Below are 19,650 nucleotides of genomic sequence, written 5' to 3'. Positions count from 1 at the left end.
GCGAGGCCTGGTGGCCGGACTGAAGGCGGAGACCGAGGCAGGGAGGGGGCGAGGGGCAGCGGGCCGGAGGAGACGTGCCTTCTTCACGGCGGCCGCCACGGCAGCGGTGGCGGCGGCGACTGGAGAGGGAAGGGGAGGAGGTTTGGGGAGGGGAGGGAGCGCCGGTGGGGGGGGAGGGAGGGAGGGAGGGACGGAGCGGTGGCTGGGAGGTGGGGCCGGCGGACTGGCGGGCGGGCGGGCGGCTGCAGCTGCCGCCGGCGTCTCGGGGACTCCAGGCTGTAGGGCGGTCGCAGCGCCGAGCGATCCACCGCGGAGCCGCGCGAGGCCGCCCGAGCCCAAGCCCCGGCCCCGGGCGAGCGCCGCCGCCTCCGCCTCGCGCCAGCGGGTCTCCGGACGCGCCGCCGCCGCCGCCGCCGCCGCCGCCACCGCCGGGAAGGCAGCTGGCGCCGAGCAAGTTGCGAGCGCGCCTCTCGCCCAGGGAAAGTTTCCCCCGCGGCCGCCGAAGGGAGTTGGCGCGGGGTCTGGCCGCTGCCGCTGGAAGGTAGGAGCTCCGCACCTCCGTGACCTCCGTGCACCCGGCCGCCGCGCCCCCGGGGATTTGAGGACCCAAGCGCGCTCCCCCTGAGAGACTGTTGGGCGCGGTGGGGGTGGAGTGGGGGGACCCCAGGACGGTCCTGGGGAAAGCCAGGAACCAAGTTCTACTTCAGCTAGCTCGGGGAGGGGGCAGGAGAGACGTGCTCTCCCCCCCCATTCCTGCCCCGAATCCGCCGAGGGCCAGGGGCTTCCCCCGGGACAGGTGCAGCGCCAGCCCGGCGCTCCCGGCGGGTGAATGGGGGGCGCCTGCAGAATGGCGGGGTGGCAGGTGTGATTACAGGGTTGGGGTCTCGGCGAGCGCTGCGTCCTGGGGTGGGGGGGAAGCGTTGCACCGCACCATGCCACTCTGGAGGGGGGCAGGCTGGGACTAGGGATTACAAAGGAGGATCCGGGCCGGAGGATCGCCGGGCTCAGCAGGAGCACTGAGGACCGGTCGCCTTCGGGGTCCCAGGAAGCGGGGCGGGGCGGGGCGGGAGCGCCACGCTTTCCTCCGGGGCCCCCTTTACTCCGTACGCGGTGTGTGCAGTCTGGGGAAGCGGAGATTCCCTTGGGGGCTCGGTGGATCCGAAGCTCGAGCAAGTCCAGGTTTAGGGGGCGCCGTGGGAGTCCGCTTGCCGGGTTGGCAAGGGTGGGTTCGCGCCGGCCCTGGGTCCCGGCTGGATTGAGGTGAGTTGGATCCCGCCAGGGGGCGCCCTTCCCTGGCCCTTTCGGCCACAGGAAGACGAGCCCCGGTTCCTGAGAGACAAATACATCGAAATCCAGAACAGATAACCGCAGACTGCCCCTGTCCCCCCTGCGCCCCAACAGGCGCTGGGCCGGCCCTGAGCAGCAGCCACCCCCAGCCGGAATCGGGGAGAGGGTCCGAGTGGGAGGCTGGGACACCCCAGTTATAACTGTGCTGTGTACTGGAAAGCTTGGCCGTCAGGAGTTGGTTTTTCTTAGGGGAGCTGGCAGGGTGTATGGGTGAATAAAAAAATTCACCCCCAGAAAAACAAAAAGGAAGGGAACTTAACATCAACAGCGAATTGCTGTGGAGGAAGTGGATGGGAGAATGAACTTTTTGAGGTTTCTTTGGAGTCTGAAACCCAGCCTGCAGAATGTGCCTCTTTTGTAGAAGTCGTACCTTTGTTCCAGGGATCTGGCCGGATCCCTTTCTCGTGTGGGTGGGATGAGGGTCTTGGGCTGTGTCCCCTCCTCTGGGTTCAAAGAAACTGGGAAGCACAGGGCGGGGATAATGGGATGGGGGTCCCTTAAAGACTTTAGCAGTCCAGGCTCAAGTGGTAAATAAATTTCTTAGTCAACAAGAGCCCCTCCTCCTGGGGTCTGGGGTCTGCAGGCCACATTCATCTGGTCACTTCATGATGACTGGTGGAAGCCTGCTACGGGTCCCATTGTGTGACCTCAGGGGCCCTGTGTGTTGAGTCTGTGCGTCCATGCCGAAGCCTTGGAAAGCCAGGCTGCTGGCGTTTGTGAAGAGCTTCATCTTTGTCATGCATGGGGCTGTTCGACATTGAAGGGACACTGAAGGGACTGTGGCCTCATCCTTCTAACTCCTTCCCTCCTCCCTGCTGCACCCCAAGTGAGTACACATGTGCAAATCAAAGAACGCAGGCGGTGGCCTCATAGGGGCCGGTGGAAGTTTTCCTCTTTCTCTGGGCTGCAAACCTTCGCCCCTTAGGTCGCCCCCGCTTCCTCCCATGTCCCCGGAGTCCCCTGCAAAGTCGATGGAAACTGGGTGGCCCCAGAAAGAGAGTTGAGGTTCTTGCTTTCATTGTAGCCCTCAGCTGTATTTGTTGGATGCTCTAGGCCAAAAGTTGCCATAAAAAAAAAACATCAGCACGCTTTTTATTTCAAATAGAATAGGACGAGTAGGGAGGAGACAGCGGAAAGGGTGGAGAACCCCTGTCTCTGGATTTGTCTTCAAGACATTCCACGGGGCCAGAAAACAAAAGGAGTTGTCTGGAGGGTTTTTTGGTTTTGTTTTTATTGAGATTTTCCTCTGAGGGGAGCCTGCCCCCAACCCCTGCCCTGGGAACCTGGGTGTGGGTGGGGTGGGGTGGGGCCTGAGGGCTGGCATCTCTGCCCCCCACCCACACCCTACCTGCCCCGAAGAGAAGATGGAATTGAGACCCCGAGGCCTGCTGATGTTCTGTGGATTTGGAACTTCATGTGTGGACTCACACAGCTCACAGGCAAACTCCGAGATCTCTGATGCAGCAATATTTCCAGTCTTGGGGCACCCTGTCTGCTGGTCCTTCTGTCCCCCAATCCATTCAAAGGACAGGCCCTTGGGATATCTTTATCCAACCCAAGGCTGAAAGGGTGGTATTTCATTGCAAGTTCCAGGCCACGTTCTAGTAGCCTCGATTCAACTGGAGTTGGATTTAAGACACCTTGCATGGATCCTGGAAGTACCCCGTCTCCTTTAACACCTGCCCTGTCAGCCTGAAAACAGCTCCCTGAATTACTGAATGAGTTTTTAATGGTCTGGGGTGGGGTGGGGGTGGGGCTGGGTTGGAGGACTGGGTGCCAGGCGGGGACAGGTGTGTGTGTGTGTGGGGGGGTCAAGGTAAGGGAGCATGGCAGGGGTTTGTGGGAGGGGTCGGGAAGGGAAGGAAACAGCAGATTTGTGATCTAGCTCTTTGGGGTTCTGAATGTGGTTCTAGGCGAGTCGCTTTTCTTCTGGAACCTGCTTTCCCAGTCTGTAAACTGAGGGGGTCGGTCTGGGAGATTCTGGGGCCCTTGCAACTTAAAGTCAGGAAAGTAAGGTTTTAGGGCACTAGGCAAGCCCTGCTCTGCTTTCTGCCTCTCCTTGCTCTGCCCCAAGCAGCCCTTACACTGCACGTGGACCAGGCACCCACCCTCCGTTGGACTGAGAATGGAGGGTGGTGCGAGTGAGGTGTTCCTGCTGGGAGCCCCATTTCTGTCTCCAGACTTGCACCTCATCCTTTTTCTGGATGCCCATCTGGCCCTGGGAAGAGTAAACGGTGGTGGCTGGGCTGCCCCTTTAGGGACCCCTCTTTGCAAAGGGCTGCTCTTCTGGTCTATTTCACCAGCCATTGGGAAGGAAAAATCAGGAACATTTGTTCATGCTCAGCTGGGACACAGCAAAGGAGGCGGGGGCTTGGAAACCAGCACTTCGGTCCCCCAGAGCAGATGAGCGGTTGATGGGGTATTTTTGCAATCTGATGCCGTTCAGTAACCCGCCAGCCTGGGCTCCTCCTGCTGCACGGGCTGCCACCTTGGACCCGCATCAGCGCTCCGATGGGGTGTGAGTGTGTGTGTGTGTGTGTGTGCGCGCGCGCGCGTGCATGTGCAGATTGTGAAACACTTATTAAAAAGAGGGGGAGAGGGAGATGAACCCCAGTGTTTGCATCTGGCAAAGCAGGTCTTTCATCTCAGCACTTGTTATCTTAAAGTCCAACCCTTGCCCCTTGTCTGCACCCAAGACTGCTTGCTGGTTTAATTAGTAATTAAACAACTCAGAGAGGAGCAGAAACATGTTCACTGGTTGTAAGTGTGTACACGTACTGATTGGCAAGAGGATGGAGTGGAAAGGTCACTGGACCCACTGGATCAGGAGAAGGACGCTTGTGTTCTAGCCCTGAGTCTGTGGCAAGTGGAGCTACGAGACCTCGAGTGAGTCACTGCCCCTCTCTGGGCCTCAGTTTCCCTCTTTCTTTAGACGCAGCCTTGTGAGGAAGCCGGGCTTCCTGGGTTTGAGTGTTGACTTTCTCCCACTTATTAGCCTGTAACCGTAGGCCATTCACCTTCTGGTGCCTCAGTTTCCTGATCTGTAAAATGGGACTAATACCACTTCATCAGATCGTGATGAAATGGCAGTGCGATTAAACATGTGAAACACTTAGCACAGTGCCTGGCAGGTAGTAAATGCTCAACAAATAGTCACTATTATCACTGTCATTATTATTATTATTACTGTTATTGTAAACTGAGAGCAATCAACTACCATCCTTTCCAGGTCTGGTATTCTGGGGCACTGTGGGTGGGTCTGCTTTTGAGATAAAGACAAGGGCGAGTAAAACAAATTGCTTTCTTTGTTTTTGTTTTATTCCCCCCCCCCTTCCTTTCCCTGCCTCACAGAGGGACTCCTGAGTTAAAATCTTGCGAGTGTGCTCATGATAGCCCCATCCTTGTGGCAGGAAGCCCAGTGTGACGTCACTGAAAATATCCTGGTTTCTGGCACTTGAGGGATGATATTTCATCAGCTCGTGTTTGCCCATCCTTTCCTTTCCATCCTTTGTTTCCCACCCTTAACCATAGTACGAAGACCATATGTGCGGATAATGAGTTTAAGCTGATAAACAACTCACAGATTCACCCAAATAAAAAGCCGTCGTCCTGCAAGACACTTTCGACTTTAACATAAATAATCTGGCTCCTTCGCTGCATTGCACTGCGTCTGGCTGGCCCTGCTTCCCTCTCTGGGTTCTGCCCCTTGCTTGGTCTGTTGCAGGTCTGCGGTCTGGGCTGTGTCAGCCAACCTGGCTGGGCAGCCTCAGGCTACTCCTCCAGAGAGGCCGGTGCTCTGGGCCGTCCCAGTGACAGGCATTTGGGGAGTGCTCACCATTGGCTGGGAGCCAGACCACGCCTGTCACCTCCGCTCAGACATTATCCCCATGTTCCAGATTAGGAAGTAGGGCTCAGAAAAATCAAGAAGATGACGGGTGGAACTGCAGTTTGATTCTAGGTTCATCTGATTCTCCAGCCTGGGCTCAAATCCAGTCTGTGATATTTCCTCTCCTATCAAAACACCCTATTGGCCCAAAGTCCTGGGAAAAACTTCCCTAAGATGCCATCAGGCCCCTTCCTCCCTGCCTTTGCTCATCTTCCAGGTGCAGAGTGCCTTATGAGATTGTCTTTTTCCATCCTGCATTGATTACTCAGCCATCCTGGGGACACTGAGGGGTAGGAGATTTTGGGGACAGGGTTGCTTACGGGAAGGGAATGATTTTATTAGGCAACAAAAGGTTGTAATTAAACGAGGATGCATGTTGGAATCACAGATGTGAACTTGCATCCTGATTCTGCCATGTATTGTTCCTTTATTTGTAAAAAGCAGAATAATTACAACAATAACATTGTTAAGTAACACCAGTAGCCACAACAGTCAACCCCAGACTCTCAGTGGCTCTCAGATCCATCAATACGGATCTCTGCTCCACACAGTAACTCAGGGACCCAGGCGAATGGTGACGCTTCCATCTTTGTAGCTTATCTCCTGGTGATATCCATGGTTACTGCAGGAGGGAGGGAGAGAAAGATGGAAAAGGTGCACTAATGCTCGACTGCCTCAGCCAGGAGGTGACACACATCACCTCAGCTCTAGTACCTTGGTCGGAAGTGTCACATGGCCCCAAACCAGCTGCGAGGGAGGCCGGATATTTGCTGAGCATTAACACCCTGCCTTTATATTTCCCGGATAGAGTACTTTGAGGATTAATTGAGATGATGCATTTAAAGCTTCTGGCTTAGACCTGGCACAAAGTCAGTCCTTAACTCATGGAAACTTACTTTCCTTAATGATCCCCGACGTGCACTGATTGCACTTTAGAGATTACAGGCTGTGCACATGGCAATGATCTCTGGACAGACCATAAAGTACCTATAGTACACTGGAAGGAGGTGAGCTCAGAGAGGCGAAGGGGCTGGCAAGTGAGCGCACAGCAAGGGCACGAAACCAGGTGTTTGACCTTCAGCCCGGGGCTCCCTTGGCTTCCTCTGCTTTACTGAAATGTACTGCTCTAGGAACATCTTCCAGAACCCTCCAGAACCTATTTCTGATCCTATCTCCTTGTCCCATATCCTAATGGGGTGGACCTTCCATATTCATCCTGGGTGTGCGAATGGGCAGGGGAGAGGGCAGAGGAGGGGGAGCAGGCTGGGCGGAGGCTGCAGGAACTATCTGGAAGCTGGAGAAGCAGTGTAGGGGCATGAGAAGCCTTAGATTTAGATATTCAGAGTGAAAGCCATAGGAATTTGGGCCCCACATTCACTGCTTTGGGAACTGCTGTGCATTCAGGCATTGAGGTGCCCTCAAATGACTCAGAAGAGTACCTGGTGTTTTCTGTCCCACCTCTGTAGTCCCCGCTGGCCCCTCTCGCTCCATGTGGGATTGGGCAGGTAAAGAGAGGGGAGCTGATGAGGCTTTTCCAGCCCTGTTTTCCAAGATAGTCAGATGGTCAGACCCAGGTTTGAATCCTGACTCCTCTACTTAGCACTCCATGGTCGCTCTGGCCTCGGTTTTCTCCTCTATAAAATGGGAACAACGAGGAAAGCTATAACGCTAATCAAGTGCCCAGCAAGTGGTAGGTGTCAATGTGTTGGCACATCTCTCCCCGCCTACTTGAGTAAGAAGGCAGAGATTGCTTGGCAAGGGGCCAGCACCTTGTTCCATCGCTCGGGGGTGGGGTGGGGTGGGGAGGCTCTGGGTCCCCATCCTGGGTGGCCTTGGGCTGGGCTGTCATGATGAACTAATACTAATATGGCTTCCATGTGAAATGGGAGAGGAATCTGGAGCCCTGGCCCTGGGATGCAGGCCCATCTTTTCATGTCTCATTACCACTGTGGGCTTGGGGCCTGGGGGCACTGCTGAGAGGCCCCCCCCCCCACCTCCTGTGTTGCTGGGACAGATTGCAGCGCTCTCAACCTCCTGGGGAGCAGCCCGCCACCACCTGGCGCCTGACATTTGTGGTGAGCCCAGGGTACTCATCTCATCTGAGATTTTAGCCCCCAGGGGAATGAGGGGCTTCCAGGAAAAATACAGACACCCCTGGAATAATGGGGATTAACTGTCCCCCCATAAGACCCCACAGGGATAGCTGGCAGTCTGGACACTGGGGCTGAGGGAGCTTTGAGAGAGTTTGGTTCCCCAAGATGGGGTTCTGAGGGGGCCCACGGCCGCCCTGGGCATAGTGGACACTTTTCCTGGGGCACCGAAGAGAGTGGCCTTCCACTGCAGCTGCCACCAAGACACTAGGGAGGCATGCCAGCTCCTGGCTTTTCCAGGAAGCACTGATGGAACTCACTGTTGGAACTGGGCTGCGTTAGGCCTGTGAGTTGGGCACCATAGGGTCCCTCAAACACATCTCATTCGCTGCTGCCCCCTGACCTCAGCTTCTGCAGCCCCCCCCCACAAGCCTGGGAGCTGAGCTTTGGAACCACTCAAGGGCCCCCTAGGGTGGTGAACCGGTTTCCTAGGGCTGCAGTAACAAGTACCATTAACTGAGGGCTTCAAACAGCAGACATCCATCCTCTCACAGGTCTGGAGGCTGAAAGTCCAAAATCAAGGTGTCGGCAGGGCTCCAGGGGAGGGTCCTTCCTTGCTCTTTCATTGCTCCTAAAAGCTTCCTTTCCTTAATGAGCCCTCGTGCGCACCGATGGCTCTTTAGGGGTTACAGCCCATGTACATGGCAGTGATCTCGGGACAGATCGGGTAGTGCTTACAGTACTGGGGGGAGCTGAGCTCAGAGAGGCCAAGGGGCCGGCAGGTGAGCGCACAGCAAGGGCACTTAGCCAGGCCCTTGACCTTCAGCCCAGGGCTCCCGCGGCTCCCGTGGCTGTTGGCAATCCCTGCTGTTCCTTGGCTGTCTCTTCCTCGGTCATCACAAGGTGCTCTTCCTCGCTCTGTCTGCTTCCTTCTCAGGAAGACACCAGTCATGGTGGATTAGAGCCTGATGACTTCATTGGACCTGGATGATGTCTGCAGAGACCCTGTTGCCGGATAAGTGCACGTCCACATGTATCATGGGTTCGGATGTCAACTTAGCTTTGGAGGGCACGCAATTCAGATCCTAACTGGGTGGATCCTGTTATCGCTCCCTTGTACCATCAACAAAACCAGCCCGAGAGGCCAAGTCATTTGCTCAAGGCCATACAACCATACACCTAATGAGTAACTGGTACATTAATCTCTGCTCATTTCAGTTTTCTTATCAATCAAATGGGGATTTATGCCCGTCTCGTGACCTAGTTATGAGCATCACATGAAACGTCTGCATCCAGCACACTTTGTCCACAGCTAACATTTATCAGATGCTGTCTTCTCTATTTGTGCCCTCCCAACAGCCCCAGAAGGGTGCTGGGTGTTCCGTATGTGGTTAAGAAACATTGCTGCGTGTGAATTGTAACCAATTGCAGGTAGATGTTTTTGTAGAAATACTGATTTGAAATGACTGCCCGAAAGTTTTTTCCAACGTTTCTTTCTGAAGTTGGCTGCCCTCGCCCTCTCCTCTCAGACTGAGAATATCTGGTCCAGATGAAGGGTTCTAGCAAACCTTTAGCCCTGGAACCACTGTGACGTTTGCTAGGTGGGTTCAGGAGGACATGTTGTCCTCCCTGGGGACAACATCTGGGCTTCTCTGCATGGGGAGGGGGCTTAGGAGGGAAAAACACAAGGCTCTCTGCTTCAGGGCCCATCCCAGAGAGGCCCGGGGAGGTTTGGAGGCTCAGCCGTGGAGGCCAGGGGTTCAGATGCACAGCCTCACCCCCATGCCCTGAAAGCAGAATGGGCCACACGCCATCCATAAAGGCTCAGGTTCAAGTCCCAGTTCAGCCACAGTCCATGGTCTTGGTTTAGCCTTTGACAAAATACTTAACTCCTCTATCCTACCATTTTACTTCATGAGGTTTTGGGGTTTTTTTACATTTTTTAATGATAGTTGATACACAATGTTCTGTCAGTTTCTGCAGCTCAGCAAAGCGATTCAGGTGTATATACATTCTTTTTCTCATATTATCTTCCATCATGCTCCATCGAAAGTGATTAGATGTAATTCCCTGTGCTGTACAGCAGGATCTCGTCCCTTATCCACCCCAAGTGCAATAGTCTGCATCTAGTAACCCCAAACTCCCAGTCCATCCCCTCCCTCCCCCTTGGCAACCACACGTCTGTTCTCCATGTCCATGAGTTTGTTTCTGTTCTGTAGATGGGTTCATTTGTGCCGTATGTTAGATTCCAGATCTAAGGGATAGCATACGGTATTTGTCTTTCTCTTTCTGACTGACTTCACTTACTATGAGAATCTCTAGTCGCATCCATATTGCTGCAAATGGCATTATTTTGGTTTTTTTTAGTGGCTGAGTAGTATTCCATTGTGTATATGTCCCACATCTTCTTAATCCATTTATCCGTTGATGGACATTTAGGTTGTTTCCATGTCTTGGCTATTGTGAATAGTGCTGCAATAAGATTGTTTTTTTAATTGAGGAATAATTGCATAAAACATATTCATTTCGGGTATACAACATAATTATTCAATATTTGTGTATTTTGCAAAATGATCACCTTCAAAATTTTTATGAAGATAAAATAAGATTAAAATGCATAAATATGCCTTTGAGGCTTGAGTATGGCACTTCAAAAGTCATCCATGAATGTTAGAGTTATTCTAATTATTTTATTTATGATTTGTTTCCTTCAATGGAATGAGGGCTGAGGCCTGCCTGGCTCGTTCTCCCTGGAGCCTGCCGTGTGTAGCTCAGCGCCTGGGGTCGAATAGATGTTCATAGGTGTTCAGACACGCTGAACGAATGAGTGAATGAGTGAGTGAGTGAATGAATGAATGAATGCTTAGTCACAGCTTCTTTGGGATCACATCCTTCTTTGCTATGCACCATGGCCTCTACCCCAAGCCCCCTTATGTGAGGACACGAGGGATAGCTTGAGGACAAACCCGGTGAGGAGCCGTAGGGTGGCAGGACAAACTCATGAAGGGCCCTTGCATCCAGGGGCGGGGGCAGGGAAGGCCTCCCCATGGCAGTAGGTACAAGTTGAAGCTTGGGAGAGGAGGACGAGCTGGGAAAGGGGAGCCTGGAGAGTTGTGGTCACCAGGACTCAGGCTGTGGTGGCCCCATGGGGAGAGTCAAGTCCTTGGTGTCAGGTGTCCCCACGACTTACGGGGGAACAGACGGCCACGGCCAGCAGAGACACTCGCCCACCCTGGGTTTATTCCCGAACAGGTGTACCTCACTTGAGGCGGCCGGCCGGATCTCTGAAAGTGCCAGCTGGATCGGAGGATCCTCATCCCATTTACAGACAGATGAGCTCTCAGATTCCCCTCCCTCCTGACTGCCTGCAACCTAAAATTCAATTTACGGAGGTTCGACTTACACTTTTTAGGGAAAACATCTGTTGTGTAATGTGGCCATGCTGGCCACCTCGCTCTCGCAAACCCTTCGGTAAATTCTCGCTTGTGTTCCAAAGGCCTTCTGGCAGCCTCTGCCCCCGCCCCCCCCCCCCCCCCCCCCCCCCCCAGCCCTGCCTCCCTCTGCTCCAGCTCCACCTGCCGCCCCCCACCTGCTTCCTTCTCTTGCTCCCACCCACCTAGGACGGTCCTGCACGCGCTCTCCTGCAGTGCTTTCCCTCCTTCTTCAGCTACCCATACCCAATTCCTCCTCCTCCTCCTCTCGAGTCCATCACCTCCTCCCGGAAGCCCTCCTTGACTCCCAGGTGGGCCAGATTTCCCAGCTATGAGCTCTGATTGCTCCACCATCCCCTCCTTCACGGGAGTCTGTCACCATTGGGCCATTGTTGACTTCTCTGTGTGATTATTTAATGCCCGTGTCTCCCCCACTCCAGTGTAAGCCCCGGAGGGCAGGGGCTTATCCCAGGCACCTGGCAGCTGCTCCCAAAATGCTGCCTTCCATTTCTCCCTCTGCAGATCAGTCATTCTCAGGGTGTTTTGGGTAATGAGTGCTGCTAACATGTCCTCATCCCTTCCTGGGTGCCAGGCTCTTTGGGGTCTGATCTCATCAAACAGAATGGTTTACAGCCCCAGCTTTACCACTCCCCAACTCTGCAGCCTTGGGCAAGTTACTCACCCTCTCTGTTCCCCCATTTCTCGTCCATAAAATAGGACTAAAAATAATATCTAATTTCTTAGGTTGTTCTGAGGATTAAATAAGTTAATTCTTGTCAAGTTTAATTTCTCATAGTTTTGGAGCCTAGAAATTCACAATCAAGGTGCCAGCAGGTTCGGTTCCTTCCGGGGTCTCTCACCTTGGCTTGCAGAAGGCTGCCTTCTCATTGTGTCCTCACAGGGCCTTTCCACTGTGCACGTGTACCTCTGGCGTCCCCTGGGGGGTCCAGATATCTTCTTATAAGGACATTAGTCAGATTGGATCAATTTAATCTAATCTTATCTCTTTAAAGACCCAAGCCCACTCTCAAGCATTACAGATCTGTTTCCTGACTCTGCTCCTCTGTGAGACACCAGGATCTTCCCTGTTGGAGCCAGTTCAGGTTTTTGGTTTTTATTTTGTTTTTGTTTTTTTTGCTTTTTAGGACTGCACCCACAGCATATAGAGGTTCCCAGGCTAGGGGTCAAATGGGAGCTGCAGCTGCTGGTCTACACCACAGCCAAGCAATGCGGATCTGAGCCATGTCTGTGACCTACACCACAGCTTACGGCAAGGCCGGATCCTTAACCCACTGAACAGGGACAAGGATTGAACCCGTGTCCTCATGGATACTAATGAGGTTTGTTACTGCTGAGCCCCAGTGGGACCTCTCCCAGTTGAGGTCTTAACAGCCAGAATGGGAGGCGATCAGGATATGGGATCTTGGAGGCATCTCACCTGGCCCTTTGCTCCCTTCTAATCCCCCGTTTGGTGGCAACTGCCAGCGTTGTAAGGGAATTGGGACCTATAGTCTCAGCATGTGGCGGCCGGGAGGGAGAGAGGCCAAGAGGGAGGCCAGGCCACGGGGAGGTGAGAAGGAAGTAGGAGGGTCCTAGGAAGTGCGAGGGATTATCGAGTCTGGGCTTTTCTCCCTCTCTAGAGGGCATTTGATTTTCCAGGAGTTATCAGAGGCTCTTTGAAATGCATCACCTTTTACTTGTGAAAGACCTAGGGAAAAAAAATAACCAGAGGAAACCTAGTAAGAGAATATGGAAAGAGAACAAAAGCAGATTCAATGGAAACTGAGTCTTAAGCCAGTGTCCTCACCCAGAGACAGTCAGTGTGAGCAGCCCCCTCAATTCAGTCTCTGCTGAATTGTTCTCCCAGAAAATGAGCGAAGCTGGGCAGATGGCACCCACCGCGCCTATATCCCTGATGGCCTTTCATCCCTTCTACTTGGCATCTTGTGTTTTCCCCCATGTTCTGTCGTAGCACATACACTTCTGTCTTGGTTTATCTGGGTGTCTCCAAAAGCAGACCCCGAGCCAGGGTTTGGTACTGTAGTTTATATATGCGGTGGGGGGGCATTGAGGGTCCATGTGCTAATGAGCTGCCTCCCACTTTGGGCACCTGGGGCCCCCGTCCCTCGGGGCCTCTCCCCGGGACAGTGTGGAGCACACCTCAGCGTCAGCCCAGCGAGGGGTCACCAACGTCTGTCTGTCATTGGTGGAGGGTTGCTCCTGGCGACATCAGCTTCTGGAAGCTTCCAGCCTGTCTTCAAGCCAAGAGACCGAAGGGGGTGCTTGAGTAGGGGCCACCGGAGTGAGTGGAAGTGTCCCCTGAAGCTGTCGGGGGTGTCTCCAGGGTGGACCACGGGGTATGGGAGAGGCTCGGCTCACGTGTCAGTGACTTCCAGCATCCTTTTGTGATGGGTGCCTAGTTTATCCCTGTGTGGACAGCTGTGATGCTTTTGCCTGGTCCCCACCGGTGAACTGGCCGCTTTTCTGGAACACACCTCTTTCCCGCCACTCCATCCAGCAGACCGAGTGTGGAGTGGCCAGCTGGGTCGGTGGCCAAATTCTCTCTCCCATAGTTGCGTGGCCCTCTCTGGCCTCTTCCTGCCCCCTGCCCATCCCCGCTCGGTCCCCACAGATGTCATTTTGACCCTTTCCTCTCATGGGGTCCAGGAGCCTGGGTGAGGTGGGGTCTGGGAAAGACCCTGGGGCCCTTGGGAGAGCACTTGTGAGAGGGAGGCCAGAGGTCGCTGCAGAGGGTGGCCTCCACCTTCCTCCAGGGTCGGTCGAGGATGTCTGCTGGCAGATCAAAGGGCTTTTGTTGTTGTTTTATTTCCCCAGTTTCTTGCTGGGGAAGCAGGCTGTGGAGCCAAGGCAAACAGCACCCTCTGAGCCCGCTGCGTGCTGGTTCTGCGAGGCTGGGGAGAGGGAGGCTCTGCAGCTGCGGCCGGGATGGGCTAGCTGGGCTGCTTTCCCGGGGGGGGGGGGCCTTTCCCTCTCTGAACCCAGAGACCGAATGGCAAACCTGGGGGCTGAGCTCAGAGCCTGATGGGCCCAAGGAGGCCTGAGAGTTGGGGGAGCAGGTCAGAGGCCCCAAGAGGGCTGGACCGCAGACCAGACTCAACCCCTGAATTGCCGTCCTTACTGCACCCCAACTGAAGAGACGGGGAGAGCCCTGGCCTGGGAGTCCAGAGAGTCAGGGCCGCCGGCGCCAACCCTGTCTGCCTCGTGTCCCCTGAGGACCTCTGACATCACGTCCACACTCTGGGGAGGGGGTGCTCCCTGTCCCCCAGTCTCCTTCGGAGTCTCCAATGCGGAATATCACCGAAAAGCCTCGAATCCCCTGGAGAAAAGCACTCAGGAAGCTGAGGCGCGGTTGTTGATGAAAGTGGGGGTGTTGTTTAAATAAATTAAAAGTGCAAGAGGAAAATCCATCAGCATTATTCTCCGTTGCTGGGATGATATGCACAGCATTTCCTCCCTTTCATTTGCTCATTTTCTCAAAGCAGTGTGAAGAAAGAAAGTGTCTGATGATTGGCCGCATAATAAGCGCAAATAAAAATACTCTTTTTAAAAAAACTGGTTGCTATGTAATTGAATCGAAATAATGGGCAATTTTTGTTTTTAAGTAGCCCTACCACTCACAAAGTTCTATTCAAACCTGTTGGAGAGATACGTGTGTGTTTGCGTGCAAAGAAAAAAGATCTCGCTGATAGAGAATCTTTGGAGCAAAACAATAATAACGATAACAATATTATTTAAATTAAGTTGTGGGCCTGTCTGCTGGGGAGGAAGGCATGGGATTAAAATCAAATGCTCTTCTAGAAGGAAGATTTCTGGAGGCAGCTGTGGAGTCCAGGTGGCATTTGAATGGGGCTATAGGTGAATGGGAATTGAGTTCAAATCCTGGCCCAGCTCCTCACCAGCTGCATAACCCAGATAAGTTCTTCTTCTTGTTCTTTTTTTTTTTTTTGTCTTTTTTAGGGCTGCTTCTGTGGCATATGGAAGTTCCTAGGCTAGGGGGTGAATCAGAGTTGTAGCTGCCGGCCTACGCCACAGCCATAGCAACACAGGATCTGAGCCACGTCTTCGACCTACACTACAGCTCATAGCAACGCCGGATCCTTAACCTGCTGAGCAAGGCCAGGGATCGAACCCTCAACCTCATGGATACTAGTCAGATTTGTTTCCGCGGCGCCACGATGGGAACTCCATTGGCAAGTTCTTGATCCTAACTGAGCATTCCCCATCTGGAAAAAAGGCACATTTTCCTCATCTGGAAAAAAGGCACATCCAGTCCATCCCTGGGCTGGATCCAGAATGTGCCTCGGTGCTGGGCATGGAGTGACCTGCCATGTTGGCTCTCTTTCCTTCCCTTTCCTCTCCAGAAGCACAGCAGAGTTTTCCCATGTACCCAGCAGACCCATAGATGTAATCTCATTTGATGCTCCGTAGGCTGATTGGAGTGAGATTTAAAAAAATTTTATTTTTGCCATGCTTGTGGCCGTGGAAGTTCCCTGGCCAGGGATTCAACCTGCGCCGCAGCAGGCCCCCTCTGTCCCTCCCTCTGAGGACACAGAATTTCTGCTCTCTTGGTCTCAGCTGGTGGATGCCCGCCACTTCTATGGGTGACTCAGGCTTGGTACTGCTGCCACTCAGAGAGCGATGGGGACACAGCCTCTCAGGCGTTCAATGCACCCTCCTTTCCTGCCATACAGGGTCGCCCTTTGCCAGAGACGCTTTCTTACTGGACCTGACTCGGCTCCTGGCCCTCACACTCCTGATGCTGCTGGATTCTCTGAGATTGGCTTTGCCTCGGTTCCTGGAGGTTCTTGAGACAACAGTGTTCTTCAGAGCCCTCCTCGTGCCCCTCTGTAATCTTGTCTCTCCTGTCCATTAACAGGGGCCTGTGAACAGGAACAGCACTCTCTGCCCCCGCCCCCCAAGAATTCAGGAGCTGGGGAACGTCTGAATACGTATACACACGTGCCCTTGTGTGGGTTCTGCTGGGCCATGAACTTGGGCCTCAAGACATCACCAAGGGCCATGTCAGACAGAAGTGTGACACTGAAGGCAGCTGATGACCATATCTTTGGGGTGAAGAGGAACAGGATTGGGGCAAGGTCTATTCCGGCCAGTTCAGCAGGTGATGGGAAGAGAGCCTTGGGGTGGGGGTGGGGGTGGGGGTTAGACCCTGGGCCTGGGGTGTCAGGGCATCCTGGCCCTGCCCCTTCCTGGTGTGGGTGACCTTGGGCTGGTTAAGTCTTGATACTTCTTTCCGTCCTGCGCGAAGCTAGATACCAGCAGTGCAAGCTGGTGGGAGACAGAGGGGCCGAGCTGGGCCCCGCCATGGACAAGAGGCTGCAGACGTCTGGGGAGAGGCGTGCGCAGGTGTTGAAATTCCCCACATTTCGAGTTGCCTTTGGGTCCTTTTCCCTGTCGCATTAGTCCTGCCGCCTCTGGGAATGGTGAGAAGTCTCCTACATGCTGTAGCCATTTCTGGTCCTGCCTTCACTTCCTGCTGTGGACGTGGACGGGCGTGCTGGGCGCCTTCCTCTGCCGTCCCCCCGAAAGCCCCAAAGCCCCACAGAAGGCAAAGACTTTGGAGGTGAAGATACAGCTGTTTCCAAGGGAGGCGATGCTGCTGTGACACAATCGGAGGACTCAGTTTCGGGCACCTGTGACTAAAAATGGCCTCAAAAGGCAGCTTTGCAGATGTTAGGGAACTTCTGGTATTTTTGAGCTTTTAAAAATAAATTCTAGTATGAGCGTGGGGAGAAGAGCAAGAAAGAGCCGTCTGTCCTGGTTGAGGGGAGAAAATGAGATGGCTTGGTTTTCATTTGCAGCAAGGCGCACTGTGCGTTTTTCTGCAAATGTTAATAAAGACAGAAAGCGATGGGACAGCCCCGCCCCCGAACCACTGGGCTGGGAGCCCCGCCCTAGGTTTGTGTTGTGTGTGTTATAGCTTTGGAAAAGGGCAGTTTCCCCTGATGTCGGATCACCAGTCTCAGGCGCATTAGGGAAAATCTCTTGGAGCCCAGGGATCAGCATGAGAACAGCTCTTGGCTCTGGCCTTGTCTCTGAGCTGAGAACCCAGCCCGTGGCCAGCCTGGGCACTGCCTCCACTGTTTACTGCTTCTCTGGGGAGACGCGAACCAGATGTGATTGGTTTGAAATGAATGAGGTTCCCATCATGTTTCTGGCTTCTCCAGTAGTTCCCCTGGAGAAGAGTGAAAGAGCCTTGGATCAAGGTCCCCTCGGGCAAGGCATTAGCTCTCTCTCTGGGCTTGTGTGCCACCCATAAAACCTGTAGCCAAAACCCCAAAGAAACACCCCAGAGCAGAGATAAATTATCTTCACAGCAAGCTTCTAGGGTTGTGTGGGAATCACAAGCACATGGGCTGAAGAAGGGGGCCAAGCTTGGGTTTGGTTCTTTCTCTCCTTCTTACTCCTCCTGGGTAAAGCGTCAGGGACCCATTGACTGAAACCACCCACCTTGGCCAGGGACAATAATAACTGCTTGCATGAGTTGTCCCACAACAAGAGGCCCTGAGAAGGAACACGGTGCTGCCCTGAAAACGAACTGGGAGAACTGGGGAGGGGCCAGAAGGAGGGAGGAGATGACCCACCTCCCAGAATCCTTGGCGCTGGAGTCCATCTTGGCTGAGAGATGAGCCGGCCACCAGGAAGGGCTCTGAGTCAGAGCAGATATGGGCCAAGCAAGATGATTGGCCAGAGACAACCCGGAAACTAACCCTCTTACCATAAAACTGGAGACTTCTTGCCATGGGGCAGAGCCATTCTCTTGGGTTCCCTTACCTTACTCCTCGCCACCGGGCACCCCTTCCCAATAAGGTCTTTTGCTTTGTCAGCACATATGTCTCCTCGGACAGTTCATTTCCACGTGTTAGACAAGAGCCCACACTCGGGCCCTGGAAGGGGTCCCCCTTTCCTGCAATCCAGGAAGGCTGAGCCACTTAAGAAAGTAGCACTGGTTTCTGGGGGCCAACCCCGAAGAGCAGGAGTGGCCTGATGTGGTCCCTCAGTGGCAAATGCTTTTCATCTCAAACGCTGACTCTGATCCATTGGTAGGGCCTGCTTGAGCCCAGCTGAAGGCTGGATGAGGCTGGGTTATTTGGGCTCAGCAGGAAGGAGTGCCAGGATCAACTATTGATGTCTGTTATGGTTGGAGGAGGGTAGAGGCTAGCATCAGAGTAGGTTTGGGCATCCCTGGGTGCTGGGTAGGGCCTAGTGGCTGAGAAGTTGGGTGCTCTGCTGTCACTAGGTTTGGGCAGACTGACCTTAGGCAATGGTTCTTAATTGGGCTATATTTCAGACGAATCGTGCCTGCGTGCCTGCGTCCTCAGGACGTCTGCTTAGTGCTCTGGGGTTGAACTAGTACAGTGCTGGGCATGCGTATGTTGAAGAGTCTGCTCGCGTGATTTCAATGTAATTTCACCCTGATAGAGATGAAGCCATTGACAGCTTTCTTAGGCCTCATTCACACATCCGTTTGATGGGCAGGATTAATAGAATTTTCCCTTCGGTATCATATGAATCTGTGAGGCACCAAGGAAGGTGGTCCAGCCAGTGGCTAAAATGAACCAAGCTCACAGGCCGAAGATGCAACGTGTAGGCCAGATCCAAGCCAAACATGTGTTTTGTTCAAGGTGCATAATTAAACACGAAACTGACCCAACATTAAAATATTGGGAAATGCGACTAAAACCTCCAGTTATCATGTGACCCAGCCCTTCCACTCTTCGGTAAATATCCAAGAGAAAGGCGTATGTACGCTCCCCAACAGGCACATGTAAGACTGTCTGTAGCTTTATTCTCCATGTGAGGCAATACCTGGAAACAACCCACATGTCCATAAATGGTACCATGGACAAGGGAGTACTATGCAGCAGAGATGAATGAACTCCTGCTACTGATGGCAACCTGGGGTGGGGGTGGGGGCTGGGGCAGTCTCGGAATCTTCAAGTTGATACAGAGACACCAGAGGTGAAAGTGTATACACAGACTGATTCTATTTGTGTAAAGTCCAGAGTCAGCGAAGCGAAGCTGTGTGTTAGAAGTCATGACAGTGATTGCGTTTGGGCAGAAGGCGGGGAGTGCCCGAAAGGGAGCACAAGGGGCTTCTGGGTGCTGGATGGTTCCTTAGTCTACTTGGTGGTTTTACAGGTGTATCTAGTTTGTGACGATTCATCGAGCTGCCCATCCCAGATCTGTGTACTTTTCTGTATGTGTTACATTTCAATACCTTAAATTTTGTTAACAAAACAGAAAACAAAGAGGATCCTAACCGGTTGTAAAACGGATGTAGCATTAAATTCTAGATTTCTGCTTTTGGGGACAAATGGGCCCCTATGTGGCAAGAGCAGGCCGGGGGTGAGCAGCGGCTGCCCCTTGGGGCAGCTGTGCACCCCTCTCGCCTTCTGTCCCAGGCTGTTTGTCGGGATTTGCCTTGGAAACTCAGAACAAAATGCTGCCCTTGGAGTTCCCTTTGTGGCTCAGTGGCTAACGAACCCCACTAGGATCCATGAGGATGCGGGTTTGATCCCTGGCCTTGCTCAGTGAGTTAAGGATCTGGCCTTGCCATGAGCTGTGGTGTAGGTCACAGGTGCGTCTCGGATCCGGCGTTGCTGTGGCTGTGGTGTAGGCTGGCAGCTACAGCTCCCATCTGACTCCTAGCCTGGGAATATCCATATGTTTCAAGTGTGGCCCTAAAAAGCAAAAAACCAAACCAAGCCAAACCAAAAAAACCCACGCTGCCCACCGGAACTCCCAACCTTCATCAGAGGGAAGGGCTATGCGGGTGTGTGATGGGTGAGCTAGAAGGAGCGGGGTCTCCTTGTCAGGCTGGGTCCAGTTCTGACTCTGGATACGCTTAAAATTT

The 19,650-nt window shown here is 53.5% G+C and overlaps 1 protein-coding gene across 3 annotated transcripts in view; it reads left to right on the top strand.

Annotated features, from left to right (window-relative positions):
- The first annotated feature begins 282 nt into the window (after positions 1–282).
- Positions 283–19,650, top strand: part of TSPAN18 (tetraspanin 18) — a 204,849-nt gene continuing 185,481 nt past the window's right edge. The window contains exons 1-2 of one of the 3 annotated variants that reach the window (XM_047775928.1): positions 283–541; positions 15,652–15,894. The gene's annotated coding sequence lies outside the window, so the exon portion shown is untranslated. The remainder of the gene's footprint in view (positions 542–15,651; positions 15,895–19,650) is intronic. The other 2 variants (XM_047775927.1, XM_047775929.1) reach the window with 2 other exon arrangements.

This window comes from Phacochoerus africanus, chromosome 4 (genome assembly GCF_016906955.1).
Source record: "Phacochoerus africanus isolate WHEZ1 chromosome 4, ROS_Pafr_v1, whole genome shotgun sequence".
Taxonomy (NCBI): Eukaryota; Metazoa; Chordata; class Mammalia; order Artiodactyla; family Suidae; genus Phacochoerus; species Phacochoerus africanus.
This window is presented reverse-complemented; position numbering and strand designations above follow the sequence as displayed.